This window comes from Papaver somniferum, chromosome 10 (genome assembly GCF_003573695.1).
Source record: "Papaver somniferum cultivar HN1 chromosome 10, ASM357369v1, whole genome shotgun sequence".
Lineage (NCBI taxonomy): Eukaryota > Viridiplantae > Streptophyta > Magnoliopsida > Ranunculales > Papaveraceae > Papaver > Papaver somniferum.
In genome coordinates this window covers 32,583,282-32,602,419 of record NC_039367.1, presented here as the reverse complement: position 1 = coordinate 32,602,419, position 19,138 = coordinate 32,583,282, and positions in this window count along the sequence as shown.

Here is a 19,138-nt window from a genome sequence, read left to right as displayed (position 1 = left end):
CGAAGATGTGCCTAAAAGGATAAACACCTCCGAATTTTTCGTAAATAAATTTGATTGTACTCATTGTGTAAATCTCTTTAAAAAATTTCTAACGAGATAAAATTTGTAAAATTCAAAAGCACAGATTCTTAAATATGTTATATTAGGTCGACCGAGCGAAGCGAGGGAGGACTCTATATATGGTGACTTTGTGTCAATGTGGGACATAACTTTTTTTTTTCTAAATTGGATATGGGTGGTTTGGTGGCATACCCTGAAAATCTCCAAATTATCCCTCTTTTTTAGTCCAATTACTATAACTTCTTATGTATCCTAATTTTTGAAGGCACAATTGGGGATACTTAAAACAAAATAAAAAAAACCCTTAACCAAATACTTTTTGTAATGGCTAAATTATCCTTAAATAGATCCCTCAGGTGTTTTAACAGTCGGCAGAGGAAAGTGTTACCCAACAATATCGACTAACACAATCAGTATTAGTTTCATCAACAAAACACAGGTGTTTTAACAGTCGGCAGAGAAAAGTGTTACCCAACAATATCGACTAACACAATCAGTATTAGTTTCATCAACAAAACAATATCGATTATAACAGTCCGTATTGCGTTCATGTATGATAATAGTGCCGATTGAAATATTAGTGATTGGAAATTTGGAATATCCGAACAAATAACAACTATTTTCATGTTAGCCGACTTGCTAAACAATGTAAAAGAATCGTTCAATGAGGATTCAAAGGCCAAGACAACACTTACTATATCATTTTCATGGCAGCATCACTTACATTTTAGATGTATTACTATGTGTTCGATTTTCATAGTTTAATTCTTTAATATAGGATCGAGCAAGAGAGAGGAGAACATAAACACGGAAGCAATAAACGACTACATTGATAATAATTTGGTGTATCTTACAAAGACAATAACCAATGCCTTTTATAGGCATCACAACCTTACACCAATTTCCTAAAATTCTAGCAATCCCATATTAGGATACTACTTCCAAAGATTAATCGGATACCATAAATAAACTCTTTCTAACATAAGGAAACTCTAAACGTAATGCCTAATATAATTTCGACTCATATGGGAAAGTGTCAGTTAAAATCGATTTCCAACAACCTCCCTTCTAGTAGGAAATATCATTTAGTCCTAGGAATAATATGTTAGGATGAATCTCGTCCAATGACTCAATCAATTGTCTGTTTGATCCTTTTTGAAAATATAAATTATAGTTTGGTCATAGAAATTATAGTTTGGTCCTGGGGTGACGTCATGGATGATGTAATTGTCATCTTGTAGTGGCAATAATATCCTTTTGGGACCACATATATAGACAAAACCCTAGAAAATATCTTATTTTCGGATTTACTTTCTCTCTCTTCATGTTTTCAGATCTAGTTTCTTTTCTCTCAATTTATCTGCTACTATTTATTTATTTTTACAGACGATGAATCTGTTATTTTCAGATTTACATATTGATGTGCCAAATAATGTATATATTTATCCCTTTTTGTTGGCATTTTAACTCATCTTTTGTGCATTAATTCTACATTTTATCCCATATTCTGTATTTTCATTGTTTTCAAGAATAAATATTTTTCTTACTTAATTTTGCATTTTTAGGTAATAAATAAAGTCTGGATGACTTGCGGAGCGGAAAAGAGCTGAAGAGTAGTGAGAAGCCGGAAGAAATTACGCAAGGAAGCCGCAAAGAATGGAGCGCACGTCCAAAAAGCTAGGAATGGGCTCAAGAAGGAAGAATTGTTCTTAAAGAAGATATGGGCTTGGCATACCCAAGGCCCAAAACCCTTACCCAAACCCATTTTCTATAACCAAAACCGCCTCCATCTTCAGCCGTCGGATTGGATCCATCTCATCATCCGATGGTCGCTCCTTCATCGCGCATCAAAATCTGAAGCTCCTGCAAAACACCATAGTGCCTAAATTCCAAGCCTTCAGATTAGATCACATTTAGATCATACGGTCGCTTCTTTTCCTGCGCATCAAACCTCGATACTTCCGCTTAACACTACAACACCTAACTCCATCTGGCGCCGTTAATTTCGTTGTATATCTGCATCCAACGGTCGCTGCCAGCATATTCACTTTTATCCGTTAGATCAATCTTCATCTCCACACCCCACGGCTAAGCATCGCAAGACATCGAAATCCGATGAGCCCGCCTCACACTAGAACAACCTAACCCTATTCCCATCGCCAAACACCCCCTTCTCCCAAAAACATCGAGTTCTTCTCCTCCACTCCGTCTGCAGAGAGCTGCTCTGCAACTCCATCACCTCCACCAGCTACACCTCGCTGAACCACACCACCCTGCCATCGCCACTTCCACCAGCTCCAACAACCACCCTATATCTCTACCTATCTATTCCATCAAGCTCTCCCCTATTCTAATCCCTAGGTAAGAGACTGATGAGATAGATCGAGCTAGAGAAGCTAGAAAAGGCATGGGAATGAAGCTACAATGTCAGAGGAAGAATGGGTCGAGTTTGATTTGATGTTGCTACATCAAATCAGGTAAAAATCGAGAACCCTAACTTCTGTCAAATTTGACAAATTTTACCAAAACCCTAATTTCGACTAAGAGAGAATTGAGAAGAGAGAGTAGGTAGAAATAGGGTATGGGTTAGACCCATTTCCCTAATTTCTTGAAAACCTAATTTTACTGTTTTAAATTTGGGATTTAGGGATTTGGGTGAAAACCCTAATTTGTAATTTGAGGGAAATTTCTTTGGGTATAAATTGAGGACTGTGGTGTATGTAATGGGCATGCTGGAATAGCCAGTGTCCAGAACTGTTATGTTCTGTTAATGTTTTTTTCTTCAATTTGTGTTGTTTCATGCACTGCTCCTGTTTAATCATGTATGTGTTCTGTTAAAATTGTTGTTCATGTTAATGTGTGTTGTTTACATGTGTGTTACTGTTTTGCCATTCTAAATGTGTTCCTGTTTAATTTTAATGTCATGTTAGTGCCATGTTTAGTTCACTGTTGTTTTAATTCACTGTCAAGAAGTGGAATGCTAGGTTAGAGCTTTGAAGCATTGTTTTGATTGAGCAATGTGAGAAATTAGTGCTCATAGCAAGCTAATTCTCTTTCCATTCCATTTGTATGCTTAGGATGCATTGTTTTGACTGAGCAATGGGAGAAATTAGTGCTCATAGCAAGCTAATTCTCTTTCCATTCCATTTGTATGCCTAGAGCCACTGCCTTGGCCTTGCATTGTCACCACTGTTAGCTTCTCATCTTCACTGCCTTAGGCTAATTGCCTTTGTGTCACTTTCACTTTGTTCCATTTTGTTTTGTTTTTGTTCACTGTTTTGTTACTCATTATCTTGTTCACACTGTTTTCTTCACTGCCATCTCTTCTTTGCTATATTGCCTTGTTTTGCCCTGTTTTCTTCCCTTGGCTTGCTGCCTCCCTTCCACTGCTTGTGCTACTGCTGCTGTTGCTTCCCCTGCTGTTGCTGCTGCCAAGCCAAAGCCTTCCTTGCCTTGTTCTGCTGCCTTGTCTCCCCTTGCTGCTGTGCACTTGCCCTTTGCACTGCTGCATTGCTTTCCTTCCCCTTCTGCTGCTCCTGAAGCCACTGCTGCTGCTGTAACTGAGCTTGGCTCACAGCAATCCAAAAGCCCAAGCTCAGTTCTCAGTTCAAGACCAAGCCCAGGTTTGAACCAAAAGTTGAAGCCCAGTTCATTAAGGCTCCAAGCCCAAGTTCATTATTAAGGCCCAGTTCAATTCATTTTAAGACCAACTGAGTCCAAGGCTCAGTTCAATTCAAAGGCCCAAGGCCTAAAGAACTTCATCATTACAAACAAACCCACTAAGCCCAAAGCAAATTTAGAGCCCATTAGCAATTTAGAGCCCAAATAGCTAAACACAACAAAACACTCCCGATCTCTGTGGATCAACCCGTACTTGCACGAGCTACAACCGACGACCGTGCACTTGCGGTATTACTGTAGGCCCGCGTTTTCATTTCGCTTAATTATACACATCCCCGGGCCCACCAAGTTTTTGGCGCCGCTGCCGGGGAACATTTTGCATTTAAATATAATATCTTCGGGGCCCACCAAGTTTTTGGCGCCGTTGCCGGGGACTTGGGTCTGTGTTTTTCTTTAGCTATTTTTGCATTTCACTGCATAGCATTTGCATCTGCATCTGCTTCACTTCATTTGTTGTTGGACCTGCTGTTCTGAACCTGTTTTTCCTCTGCTGGGACGCCACCAAGGAAAAGAACCAAAGCCCAACTGGGTTTTTGCAACAATATCAGAGCAGCTGGGCTGTGCTTAAAAGGTAACCCATTTAAGAGAACCCGAATTGTGGGCTTCCAATTTTTAATTGTGGGCTTGTAATATTAAAGCCAATTTTTGGGCTTCTCTTATTTTCTGTTGGGTTTGTAATAATTTATTTGTGGGCTTGTTTGTTTAATTTGTGGGCTTGTATTTAATTTTTGTGAGCTTGTTTAAATTGGACTTGTATCTTGTATTCTGGGTTTAAACCCAGCTGAGCTTGTGACCGATCACGCTAGTTGAACTCGTTAGTGGGCCGAGTACCCAAATTCTAGGCCGAGATTTTGGACTCAGTTCCACCAAAAGTTTTCAACCAAGCGGAGCCAAAGCAAACACACAACCAACAGTGGGCGCGCTCCCATTTCAAAAAAAAAAAACAAATTTTATTTTCTTCATTTTACTTTCTTTTTAAAAAAAAAAAAACCAAAATTTCTACTTTGCTCCCATTTTTAAACCAAATTTTCTTTTTCAAATATATCCCATCAAAACCAAAATTTTCCCATAAAAAACCAAATTTTTGAAAACCCATTAAAACCAAATAGTGGGCTTTGTGTCTTTTCAAAATGGGCCAACCTCGTGCTCTCCATGAATACATGTATCCGTCAATAAAAATTCCATTATCATGTATTGTATTACCTCAAACCAATAACCCTTTTAAAATAAATGCAAGCATGATACAAATACTTCCTATATTTCGAGGGTTCGATTCTGAGAACCCCTATACTCATGTAAGAGAGTTTGAACAAATTTGTCGGACTATGCAACCTGATCATATGTCCGAAGACTCTCTGAAATTGCGTTTGTTTACATTTTCTTTAAAGGAAAGGGCCAAGACATGGTTTTACGGTTTGAGACCACAATCAATCAACACTTGGGACCAACTCACAGATCTATTTTTCAAAAAATTCTTTCCACATCATAGGACCATCGCTATTCGTCAAAGTATCAATTGTTTTGTCCAATTGGATGAGGAAACTGTTTTTCACTATTTTGAACGTTTTAATGATTTGTTGAGCGAATGTCCGCACCATGGATTTGAGAAGTGGAGACTTGTCGTCATCCTCTATGAGGGACTAGACTTTAAATCTCGAACCATGGTTGAGTCTATGTGTAATGGTGAGTTTATTGATAAATCTGTGGATGATGCATGGAATTTTTTAGCCGAGATTGCAGAGAAAACCCATCAATGGGAATCCGTTAGGGAAACAGGAACAACACCACATGATATGAGTCACCCCCATGAATTAGAGTTTTATTCTTGTAATAGCTCCGACCTTAGGATTGAAAATTATCCTAGATTGCAAAATCCCTATCATGATGATGATGATGATTATGATGTTATGTTAGAAGAACATGTCTATACTGAAAATGTTATGGAACCTTTGGGTTCAAATACATTAGGTCTCTGCCCCGACCTTAATGCATGATATTTCTTCTAGTATTCCATGTGATGTTTCCCCTGATGTGCCGATACACGAGAATAAATCTGTTGATGATGTTGATAATTCTGATTGTGATCTTGCCAATTTGATTGATGATTGTGAGCATGATGTGACATGTGTAGATGAGTTAGAGATTTTGATTTGATTGATAATGATATGCCTATTCTTCTACCTAAGTCACAATCTGATGGCCTTCCACCCAACCTAGATTTGGTTTGTACCCATATTGTCAAACCGATTTTTCTGAAAATTCCTAATCTAGGATTGGAACTGTGTGCTCCCAAGTCCTCTTGGACTATTTTGCTTCAAAATATAACACTTTTAAAGAGCCACAGTTGGAATGCATTTCTTTGCCCATCCCGAAAACAGTCCATTATGAGTTAGACCTTTTGAATCCTGAACCCCTAAAATTAAAAGATTTTGTGCTTAAAAGTAAACCTGTTGAACAATTTGGTTTAGGGGTGATTCATTCGGTTTTTCACTCTCACTCCCATTTAAGTCCAATTTTAGTGTTTTGAAACTTTCTATGTCTCTACACTTTTTCTTTTGGGTTGATCCTCAACTCTTTAGATTGTTAGTGTATGGTGTTTTTTGTATATAATCCAGTAGATAAAATTTCTTAAAAACCCTTTTGTTCCTTTTGTATATATTTTGCTAATCCAATATGATCTCGGCTGAAATATGTTGGATTTTTGCCTTGAATAACGGAGTTTTAATTCTGCTTTCGCCGAAATCGGGTATTCTCTCTCCTTTTACTCTACTCAGCATGTCCCTTTCCATATGTTGCATTTTAATTCTTTCCATATTTTGAAACATTGAGGACAATGTTTAGTTTAGGTTTGGGGGTATAGAGTAGATACCATGATAATTTGCCATAATTGAAAACGAACTCCTTCTTCTTTTGAAAAAATTGAAAAATTCCAAAAAAAAATTGAAAAATCAAAATTCAAAAAAAAAATTAAAAAATTAAAAAACATAAAAATGGAGCTCATTTACCTTGAAATGTTGACTCTTGTGCAAATATGTATTTTATTAGGAGTCTTAGTCTAGATATTTAGGCACCCTGATTCTAGCACAATTCACATAGTGATAAGAAATTTGCACGCGCACGATCTACCAATACATGTATGGCCTCGATCTTCAAGGTGTTTGATAGGAAGTTACGATTGCCAATCACTTTAGAATACTGAACGAAACTTGACTAGCTTGTTCTTTGGTTGGTTGGGATAGAAGGTGGAGGTTACATTAAGAAAGACAACCATCGAATTTAACTGGGTGCATCAAAAAGGGCTACCTCTTGCAAAGTGTCATGTAATTTTTGTTTCCTTTTGTATTTGTATCAAAAGTTTTCTTTTCAAAAAAAAAAAAAAAAAAAAACGATGTATATTCAAAAAAAAAAAAAAAAAAAAGAAAAAAATATCAGAAAAATACAAAAAAAAATCAAGTATTTATCAATTCCATCATCTCTTGTTCCAAAAATAAAAGAGAATAGTCAATGTAAATAAGAGTCATGTAAATAGTCATTTTGTTGTTTCATTGTAATAAGCAAGAGGGTGTATGCCATTGATGTACAACGCGAGTAATTGTGAAATACCTCCAACTCATTCACAATTCTCGTAAAGTCCGGACAGCTAGCTAGATTTCGACCTGGTTCTTAGCCTGAGAAACTATCTCTTGGTGATTAGTAGTCATAACTTCAGATCTTTCTTTACACATGTGTAGATACACTTTACACTCTTATCACATGTCTTTTTTTGTTATCAGTGCTAGGATTGTGCCTTCGATAGCTAGATTGACATCTCCATTTTGCTGTGAGCTTAAACTGTTTTGCACATGTCACATTTGATGGAATCTGAGCTTATATTTTGACCTAGAACTTTGTAGGTACGTTCTAAGCAAACCTTCACGAGACTTCAACTCGTCCACTAGGGACACTTAGTGGTTTAAAAGGCTTAGTGCATACGCTAAATGCATTCGAGAGACCAGCGACAGTGGTATAGTAGGATTTCCTTAGTTTTGTTTTACTTGAGGACAAGTAAAATTCAGGTTTGGGGGTATTTGATGAGTGCCAAATAATGTATATATTTATTTTTTGGCATTTAACTCATCTTTTGTGCATTAATTCTACATTTTATCCCATATTCTGTATTTTCATTGTTTTCAAGAATAAATATTTTTCTTACTTAATTTTGCATTTTTAGGTAATAAATAAAGTCTGGATGACTTGCGGAGCGGAAAAGAGCTGAAGAGTAGTGAAAGCCGGAAGAAATTACGCAAGGAAGCCGCAAAGAATGGAGCGCACGTCCAAAAAGCTAGGAATGGGCTCAAGAAGGAAGAATTGTTCTTAAAGAAGATATGGGCTTGGCATACCCAAGGCCCAAAACCCTTACCCAAACCCATTTTCTATAACCAAAACCGCCTCCATCTTCAGCCGTCGGATTGGATCCATCTCATCATCCGATGGTCGCTCCTTCATCGCGCATCAAAATCTGAAGCTCCTGCAAAACACCATAGTGCCTAAATTCCAAGCCTTCAGATTAGATCACATTTAGATCATACGGTCGCTTCTTTTCCTGCGCATCAAACCTCGATACTTCCGCTTAACACTACAACACCTAACTCCATCTGGCGCCGTTAATTTCGTTGTATATCTGCATCCAACGGTCGCTGCCAGCATATTCACTTTTATCCGTTAGATCAATCTTCATCTCCACACCCCACGGCTAAGCATCGCAAGACATCAAAATCCGATGAGCCCGCCTCACACTAGAACAACCTAACCCTATTCCCATCGCCAAACACCCCCTTCTCCCAAAAACATCGAGTTCTTCTCCTCCACTCCGTCTGCAGAGAGCTGCTCTGCAACTCCATCACCTCCACCAGCTACACCTCGCTGAACCACACCACCCTGCCATCGCCACTTCCACCAGCTCCAACAACCACCCTATATCTCTACCTATCTATTCCATCAAGCTCTCCCCTATTCTAATCCCTAGGTAAGAGACTGATGAGATAGATCGAGCTAGAGAAGCTAGAAAAGGCATGGGAATGAAGCTACAATGTCAGAGGAAGAATGGGTCGAGTTTGATTTGATGTTGCTACATCAAATCAGGTAAAAATCGAGAACCCTAACTTCTGTCAAATTTGACAAATTTTACCAAAACCCTAATTTCGACTAAGAGAGAATTGAGAAGAGAGTAGGTAGAAATAGGGTATGGGTTAGACCCATTTCCCTAATTTCTTGAAAACCTAATTTTACTGTTTTAAATTTGGGATTTAGGGATTTGGGTGAAAACCCTAATTTGTAATTTGAGGGAAATTTCTTTGGGTATAAATTGAGGACTGTGGTGTATGTAATGGGCATGCTGGAATAGCCAGTGTCCAGAACTGTTATGTTCTGTTAATGTTTTTTTCTTCAATTTGTGTTGTTTCATGCACTGCTCCTGTTTAATCATGTATGTGTTCTGTTAAAATTGTTGTTCATGTTAATGTGTGTTGTTTACATGTGTGTTACTGTTTTGCCATTCTAAATGTGTTCCTGTTTAATTTTAATGTCATGTTAGTGCCATGTTTAGTTCACTGTTGTTTTAATTCACTGTCAAGAAGTGGAATGATAGGTTAGAGCTTTGAAGCATTGTTTTGATTGAGCAATGGGAGAAATTAGTGCTCATAGCAAGCTAATTATCTTTCCATTCCATTTGTATGCTTAGGATGCATTGTTTTGACTGAGCAATGGGAGAAATTAGTGCTCATAGCAAGCTAATTCTCTTTCCATTCCATTTGTATGCCTAGAGCCACTGCCTTGGCCTTGCATTGTCACCACTGTTAGCTTCTCATCTTCACTGCCTTAGGCTAATTGCCTTTGTGTCACTTTCACTTTGTTCCATTTTGTTTTGTTTTTGTTCACTGTTTTGTTACTCATTATCTTGTTCACACTGTTTTCTTCACTGCCATCTCTTCTTTGCTATATTGCCTTGTTTTGCCATGTTTTCTTCCCTTGGCTTGCTGCCTCCCTTCCACTGCTTGTGCTACTGCTGCTGTTGCTTCCCCTGCTGTTGCTGCTGCCAAGCCAAAGCCTTCCTTGCCTTGTTCTGCTGCCTTGTCTCCCCTTGCTGCTGTGCACTTGCCCTTTGCACTGCTGCATTGCTTTCCTTCCCCTTCTGCTTCTCCTGAAGCCACTGCTGCTGCTGTAACTGAGCTTGGCTCACAGCAATCCAAAAGCCCAAGCTCAGTTCTCAGTTCAAGACCAAGCCCAGGTTTGAACCAAAAGTTGAAGCCCAGTTCATTAAGGCTCCAAGCCCAAGTTCATTATTAAGGCCCAGTTCAATTCATTTTAAGACCAACTGAGTCCAAGGCTCAGTTCAATTCAAAGGCCCAAGGCCTAAAGCACTTCATCATTACAAACAAACCCACTAAGCCCAAAGCAAATTTAGAGCCCATTAGCAATTTAGAGCCCAAATAGCTAAACACAACAAAACACTCCCGATCTCTGTGGATCGACCCGTACTTGCACGAGCTACAACCGACGACCGTGCACTTGCGGTATTATTGTAGGCCCGCGTTTTCATTTCGCTTAATTATACACATCCCCGGGCCCACCAAGTTTTTGGCGCCGCTGCCGGGGAACATTTTGCATTTAAATATAATATCTTCGGGGCCCACCACATATATGTTGTTGTTGATGATGAAGAAGAAGAAGAAGAAAAAGAAAACGATGACGACGATTTCACTGATTTACTGCTGTTTTTGATGTTGTTGTTGATGATGATGAAGAAGAAGAAAACGATGACGAGATTTCATGGATATGTTGTTGTTTTTGATGTTGTTGTTGATGATGATGAAGAAGAATAAAACGATGACGTTGATTTCATGGATCTGTTGCTATCTTTGATGTTGTTGTTGATGATGATGAAGAAGAATAAGAAGAAAACGATGACGACGATTTCATGGATCTGCTGTTGTTTTTGATGATGATGATGATGATGATGATGATGATGAGGTTCATTCCATAATTGAATTCTGGTTTATATATGTTTTTATCAGGAGTTCATTCCATAAATGAACTATGATTTATATAGGTTTTTATCAGGAGTTCATTCCAGAAATGAACTCCGGTTTGTATAGGTTTTTATCAGGAGTACATTCCATAAATGAACTCCGATTTATATAGATTTTTATCAGGAGTTCATTCCAGAAATGAACTCGTGATAAAAACCTATATAAACAACGTTTCATTTCTGGAATGAACTCCTGATAAAACCAGAAATGAACTCTGGTTTATATAGGTTTTTATCAGGAGTTCATTTTTGGAATGAACTCTGGTTTATATAGGTTTTATCAGGAGTTCATTTCTGGAATGAACTCTTGATAAAAGGTGATTTTTGAAAAATTAAGTAGAAATTAACAAGAGTTCATTTTGACGAATGAAATGCTACAAAAAATAAGTTGGAATTAACACTGAAGGGTACTTTGGTCCATTCAATATTTTTAAATAATTATGGACCAAACAGTAAAGGCGTTTTCTCAAATGACTAAACAGACATGGGACCACCTAAAAAAGGACCAAACGATTATTTTCCCTTAACTGGGACTCTATTAAGAAAACATTCTCAGCAATCTTTTATAACCGACAAACGGTTTACTCTTCAACATACTCCTCGGCATGTTCACCTCCTTGGTTTCTTCGTTAGAATACTTGTGTACTCCCTAGATGAATACTTGTGTACTCCCTAGACAGCATGCAAACCTGCATATCCCGCCGTCTCTCCATGATACTGCATCATCATAGTAACTTTCCCTAACAGGCTAGAAACATTATTCTATTTGTTGCACTCTATTCACTTGCTAACTGAACAAGAAACCAAGTAACCAATTCCTTTAGTTTTTTCACCTACTTCACTTGTAGGATTTCATACAATCTTACTTCACTCATAATTTGTATCCCCAGAGCATTGTTGCTCATATTCTTTAATTTGGAACTCATAACTCCATTAACACAAGAGTCACAATATTAGGAGATACGTATGTGTTGGGCTCAAGACTATGTTTTGAGACCCACGTAATCAGTCTGGACTCTGAGACCAAAGTGGTCAGTCCATGTAGGTGGTCAGTCCATGTGAGTAGCTAACTTGAGACCCACGTATTCGGTCTCAAGTCGGTGTCTAAGGTTAGTGTCTTGAGTAACAAGTATGGTCTTGTATAAGAGCTACGGCGTTGATGAATGAAACACACAGAAAGAATTTACCAAAACTTAACATGGCATCAAGACCCAGTTGAGAACCCTAAAAGAAAAAAATGGATGGTGAAGTAGAATCATCAACCAAAGGGAAAATATAGAATCTGATATGCAGAAGAAGAATCCAGTATACCATCTGGGGTCGAGTGATGGTCCAGGCATTATCATCACGCCGATTGTTCTAAAGGTAACTAACTATGATGAATGGGCTAGAGCCATAAGAAGATCATTGATAGCTAAAAGGAAGTTTGGTTTTGTTGATGGAACAATCACAAAACCTGAAGATTGTGACCAGTTGGAAGAGTGGATTGTTGTCCAGTCAATGCTTGTTTCCTGGATTAGCAACACGTTAGAGTCATCAATTAGATCGAGTTTTGGAGACTATGATAATGCAAACTTGTTGTGGACACACTTGAAGAGAAGATTCTGTGTTGTAAGTGGAACAAAGATCTGTCAGCTGAAGGCTTCTTTGAGTGAGTGCAAACAAAAGAAAACAGAAGGTGTAGCTGATTATTTTAGGAGATTGAACAAGATATGGGATGAGATGGTGACATACATGAAGCTACCTCAGTGCAAGTGTGGTAATTGCACTTGTAATATCGCAACTCAGGTCAGTACGTTGAGAGAAGAAGACTTCTTGCATTATTTTTTAATTGGATTAGATTCTGTATATAGTTCCTTGCGTGAACAACTGTTGGCTAGAGACCCGTTGCCATCAACAGATGTAGCATACCAGACAATGGTGAATTCGGAGCGTCTGAGAATAGGAGACGTAGCTATGTCAACATATGTACATGATAACGTGATGGCATTCAGGGTGCAATCTGATCAGCGTCAACTCAACAATACATATGATCCTACCAAGTATTGCAAGCACTGTAGCAGAGATGGGCACTCAGAGGACGGGTGTTTTCAGCGTATTGGATACCCGGAATGGTGGGGAGACAGACCTAGATGCGAAAGAGGATCTGGTCGAGGAGGAAGATCCAGTGGTAGAGGGCATGGTGGCACTAACTTTACCAATGGCAGAGGTGGTAGAGGACAGGGAACTGGCAACCAGGTTCGTGCACACAATCTTAATATATCAGAAGCAAAGCAGTCAGGTGGTGCGTACTCATCAGAAGGCTCAGGTTTGACCGGAGTAACAACAACACGGCTTCAACAGGTGCTTGAGTTTTTAAACTCAAGAAATTCCACACCTCAGCTCCAAGGTAAGAAGAATAAAACTGTTTGGATTGTAGACGCGGGAGCTACAAACCATGTCACGTATAAAAGAGATGACATGATAGAGATGAAAGATATTAGGGCATGCACTATTGGACTTCCAGATGGGAAGTATGCACTCTCTGAGAAAATAGGAACCGTTATCCTTCCTGGGGGTTTGAGACTAGAGAATGTGTTTTATGTGCCTCAGATAACCTGTAACTTAATTTCAGTCACACATCTTATTGATGAGTTGGCATGTAATGTTCAATGTACTAACAGCTTATGTATGATACAGGACCGGTTGACGAGGAAGATGATTGGAGTGGGTGAATGACAAGGTGGACTATACATTTTATGTGATGTGCCTCAAGTTGAAGTAATAGCTGTCAGTGAAGATTCATACGAGCTGTGGCATCGACAAATGGGACATCCATCAGAGAAAGTATTACAAAGGTTTCCAGGTGTGAGTAGATTATTAAAGAAGAATAATGATGCTTGTGATATTTTTCCACGAGCAAAACATCATAGGAGTAGTTTTGCTAGCAGTCTCAGTAAATCCAGTTGTATTTTTGAGTTAGTTCATATAGATTTATGGTGTCCTTATAAGACTCAGTCATCTTGTGGAGCTCAATATTTTTTGACAATACTAGATGATTTTTCAAGAGGTGTGTGGATTTATTTGCTTCGAAACAAAACTGAAATTGAACAGACATTTCTTAACTTCATTGCTCTTGTGAAACGTCAGTTTAGTAAAGAAATCAAAATTGTTAGAAGTGATAATGGAACTGAGTTTAATGCATTGCGTGGATACTTTCGGACTAATGGGATAGTTTTTGAGACATCCTGTGTCGGTACACCACAACAGAATGGAAGAGTTGAGAGAAAACATCAACATATAATGAATGTGGCAAGGGCTTTGAGATTTCAAGCCAATTTTCCAACACGTTTTTGGGGGGAATGTGCATTGACTGCTGCGTATTTAATTAATCGTACGCCTACACCTATTCTAAATAATAAAACTCCATATGAAATTTTGTTTGGAAAACATCCTCCATATCATCAGTTGAAGATGTTTGGATGCTTGTGTTATGTGCATGATCAAAGCAGTAAAGGGGTTAAGTTCGCGAGTAGAGGAAGGAGGTGTGTCTTCCTTGGATATCCATTTGGTAAAAAGGTATGGCAAGTATATGATTTAGACACGAGACAATTTCGGGTGTCAAGAGATGTAAAGTTTTATGAACATCAGTTTCCGTATAAGACTGATATGCATGGTGTTTCAAATGAGACGGTGCAGTCGAATCCAGGTGCTTCAACTGAGAAGATTCAGTCGAGTTCTGATGCTTCAACTGAGACCGATATGCCTGGTACTTCAACTGAGACAGTTCAGTCAAGTTCTGCTGCGTGCTGGAGTGATGATGAAGACAGGGAATAAGAAGTATTAGTATCTCACGGAGATGAGACTGCTCTGCCTAGTGCTTCAACTGAGACCGAAGGTGCTGGTGCTCAACTGAGACCGAAGGTGCTGGTGCTTCAACTGAGAACGAAGGTGCAGTTGACAGAGTACAAAACGATATTCCGAAACAACATGAAGAAAACGTTGCTCCTAGCAATGATGTAACAGTTGAAGGTGAGATGGGTAAAGGAAAGCGTCAAAAGATTCCTTCTAGTAGACTCAAAGGCTTTGTGACGCACACCATTCGAGAAAATAGTCCACCTCATCCTCATTCCACACAATCATCATCCTCAGGTACGCCTTATCCTTTGACATATTATGTTAGTTGTGATAAATTTTCTGTCGTGCATAGGAAATATCTTGCAGCTATAACAGCTGGGTCTGAACCGCGCAACTTCAAAGAAGCTATGAAGCATCCAGGGTGGCGGAAATCCATGGAAGCAGAAATACAAGCATTGGAAGAACAAGGTACATGGGAATTGCAAGAATTGCCGCCGGGCAAGAAAGCCCTAGGGAGTAAATGGATTTACACAGAAAAGTATGATGAAAATGGGAAGTTGGTACGGCTAAAAGCGAGATTGGTAATCTTTGGAAATCATCAAGTTGAAGGATTGGATTACAAAGAGACATTTGCACCAGTAGCAAAAATGACAATGGTACGTACTTTTCTAGCCGTTGCAGTAGTTAAACATTGGGAAGTACATCAGATGGATGTGCATAATGCATTTCTTCATGGAGACTTGGAGGAAGAGGTGTATATGAAGATACCACCGGGATTTTCCAAAGGTAATCCTAATATGGTGTGTAAAATGAAGAAATCATTATATGGTTTAAAACAGGCTCCTCGTTGTTGGTTTGCCAAACTATCAACAGCCTTGAAGAAATACGGTTTTCGGCAGGCATACTCAGACTACTCTCTTTTCACTATGACCGGGGGAGAGATGCAGCTTAATGTTTTGGTGTATGTAGACGATTTGATTGTTGCAGGAAATAATTTGGTGGAGATTAATAAATTTAAAAACATACTTGGGACAATGTTTCAAGACGAAGGATTTGGGAAAATTGAAATATTTTCTGGGCTTGGAGATTGCTCGCAGTAAACAGGGTTTTTATATATGCCAGCGGAAATATGCATTGGATATTATCATGGAAACGGGTTTATTAGGAGCCAAACCTGCAGAGTTTCCAATGGAGACTAATCATCGACTTGCTTTGGCGAAGGGAGATCTTTTCAATGATGTGGAGAAATATAGAAGACTGATTGGTAGAATGATTTATTTGTCAGTGACCAGACCCGATCTTACTTACTCAGTGCATACGCTGTCTCAGTTTATGCAACAACCGATAATAAAACATTGGGAAGCAGCACTTCGTGTGGTTAGATATTTGAAGAAGAATCCTGGGCAAGGTATTTTGTTGCGCTCTGATAGTACTTTGAGTTTACAAGGGTGGTGTGACTCAGATTGGGCAAGTTGTCTTTTGACTAGACGTTCATTGACAGGATGGTTTGTTCTTCTTGGGAATTCACCGGTGTCTTGGAAGACAAAGAAGCAACAAACTGTTTCTCGTAGCTCAACAGAAGCAGAATACAGGTCCATGGCGGCAGCTACATGTGAGCTGAAGTGGTTGAAACAATTACTTGGTGATTTGGGGGTTCGTCATACGCATGGAATGAGGCTTCTTTGTGATAGTCAGTCAGCATTATATATTGCTCAGAATCCAGTTTTCCATGAACGAACCAAACATATAGAGGTGGATTGGCATGTTGTCAGGGATGCGATAATAAAGAAGATTATATCACCCTCTTACACTCCTACGGCGGTGCAATTGGCAGATATCTTCACCAAATCCTTAGGGAAAGCTCAATTTCAAGGACTTATGTCCAAGATGGGCATTTGTGACCTGCATGCTCCGTCTTGAGGGGGGGTATTAGGATATACGTATGTTTTGGGCTCAAGACTATGTCTTGAGACCCACGTAATCAGTCTGGACTCTGAGACCAAAGTGGTCAGTCCATGTAGGTGGTCAGTCCATGTGAGTAGCTAACTTGAGACCCGCGTATTCGGTCTCAAGTCGGTGTCTAGGGTTAGTGTCTTGAGTAACAAGTATGGTCTTGTATAAGAGCTACGGCGTTGATGAATGAAACACACAGAAAGAATTTACCAAAACTTTCAAACAAGGAGGAGCAAGTCGTACTTATGGATGTAATCATGTTAAGAAAGCAGGTCCAATAACCATGGATCATGTTTTATTGGCGTTGCGTGAAACTAAAGAAGAAAGGGAAACCCGAACTCAACACAATTGGGGATACCAAATTAGAAAATCCCCATAGTCAAAATCCAGCCCCATATAACCATAAGTATCCCCCAATTGCGCCTTCTATTTTTAGGGGTATAACATATCTAAAAATCCGTGCTTTTAAATTTTACAAAATTTATCCGGTTGAAATGGTTTACAAGAAAAATTACTCAATGAGTACAAAAAACAATATCAAATTTAGAATTTTTACGAAAAATTCGAAGGCGTTTATCAGTTTAGGCACAATTTTCGAAAATTAAATGTATATCCATTATGCAAACCACCACAAAGGATATGTAATACTTTATGTAGCCATATTTTGGTTTATGAATCAATTTATTTTCCGTTGCAACTAATAAAAAGATGTACTCCCTCCATTTCAAGAAAAGTGATGCTTTCACTTTAGGCACAATTTTCGAAAATTGAATGCATAGCCATCATGCAAACCACCACAAAGGATGCATAACAAATTATGCATCCATATTTTCCCTGAAATTTTTAGGGGCGACCACGAAAGAATTGGGGGCGACCAATAAAAATAATAGGGTCACCCAAACGTAAAATGAAGCCATCCCATATCTCAATTTTTTCAAAGTAGAAAATATGCCCTCCATAATCGGTAGTTAAGTTTACAATCTGGAAAAACTTGTTATATAGAAGAAATTCCATTTTCACATAATTGAGAACAACTCAGAATCGGTAGATAATCGAGTACCATGTCTACCGATTGTAAACTACTGAGCCAAAATATATTTATAATCAGTACAAAATGCTATTTAATTGGCTTCCGATCACAATGTAGCCCCAAAATTGGATTGTGCCAAAATCTTTAAGTTTTCTAATTCTCTACAATAACATAATCGGTAGTAGATTCTCGAATTTTCGTGATGTTCATTATATACCGATTGTGGTAGTACCCCCAAATTCAAAATTTTCAAAAGCCAATGGAATTTTGGATTTCTCTATTTTCACAATCGTTAGTTTTGTGATGTTCATTACCTACCAATTGTACAATCGGTAGTTTCGTGATTTTCGTTATCTACCGATTCTAGAAGTAGCCCCAAATTCAAAAATCAATGGAATTTTGGATTTCTCTATTTTCACAATCGGTAGTTTCATGATGTTTATTGCCTACCGATTACACAATCGGTAGTTTTATGATGTTCATTATCTATAGATTATGATAGTAGCCCCAAATTCAAAATTTTCAAATACCAATGGAATTTTTGATTTCTCTATTTTCACAATCGGTAGTTTCGTGATGTTTATTGATTTATACAATCGGTAGTTTCATAATGTTCATTATCTACCGATTATGGTAGTATCCCCAAATTCAAAATTTTCATAAACCCATGGAATTTTGGATTTCTCTATTTTCACAATCGGTAGTTTCCTGATGTTTATTACCCACCGACTGTGGTAGTAGCCCCAAACTCAAAATTTTCAAAAACCAATGGAATTTTGCATTTCTCTATTTCCACAATCGGTAGTTTCGTGATATTACCTATCGATTGTACAATCGGTAGTTTTGTGATGTTCATTATCTACCAATTATGGTAGTAGCCCCATATTTAAATTTTTCATAAACCAATGGAATTTTGGATATATCTATTTCCACGCTCGCTAGCTTCGTGATTTTTATTATCTACTGATTGTGATAGTAGCCCCAAATTTAATTTTTTCAAAAAACAAACAAAGTAGAGATAACACAGTCATAATCGGTTGATAAAATCAATACTAAACTACCGATTGTAAAAGGGCATTTAGGTATTCTCTGAACCATTAGGACATTCCATAATCTTGTCTATGGGTTGGGGGAAAAAGTTGCCCATCATTCTTTCGTGGTCGCCCGTAAAAATGATAGGATATTTTGATATACGCATCGGGTAATTTTCCGTTTTAGGAAAGGTTATACTTTCGCGTCGTGTCATAAAAGATGATACTTTTCTGCCTTATCATGGGAAATGATAATTTCCTGACGTGTCGGGAAAGATGATACTTTCGCGTCAATTTTTTCGGTCGGTCGCCCCACCAGGACAGCGGTCATCTAATATGGATTGCTTAGAAAAACGGTACCAAGACCAACTTTTTCCGAAAGGATTTCCACGAGTCTGCTTTGGTGATGTTTTTATGGAGTCCGGATATATTACAAACGTTTTCTTTTCCAGAACAAACTCGCATCTTTAAAACACTGAC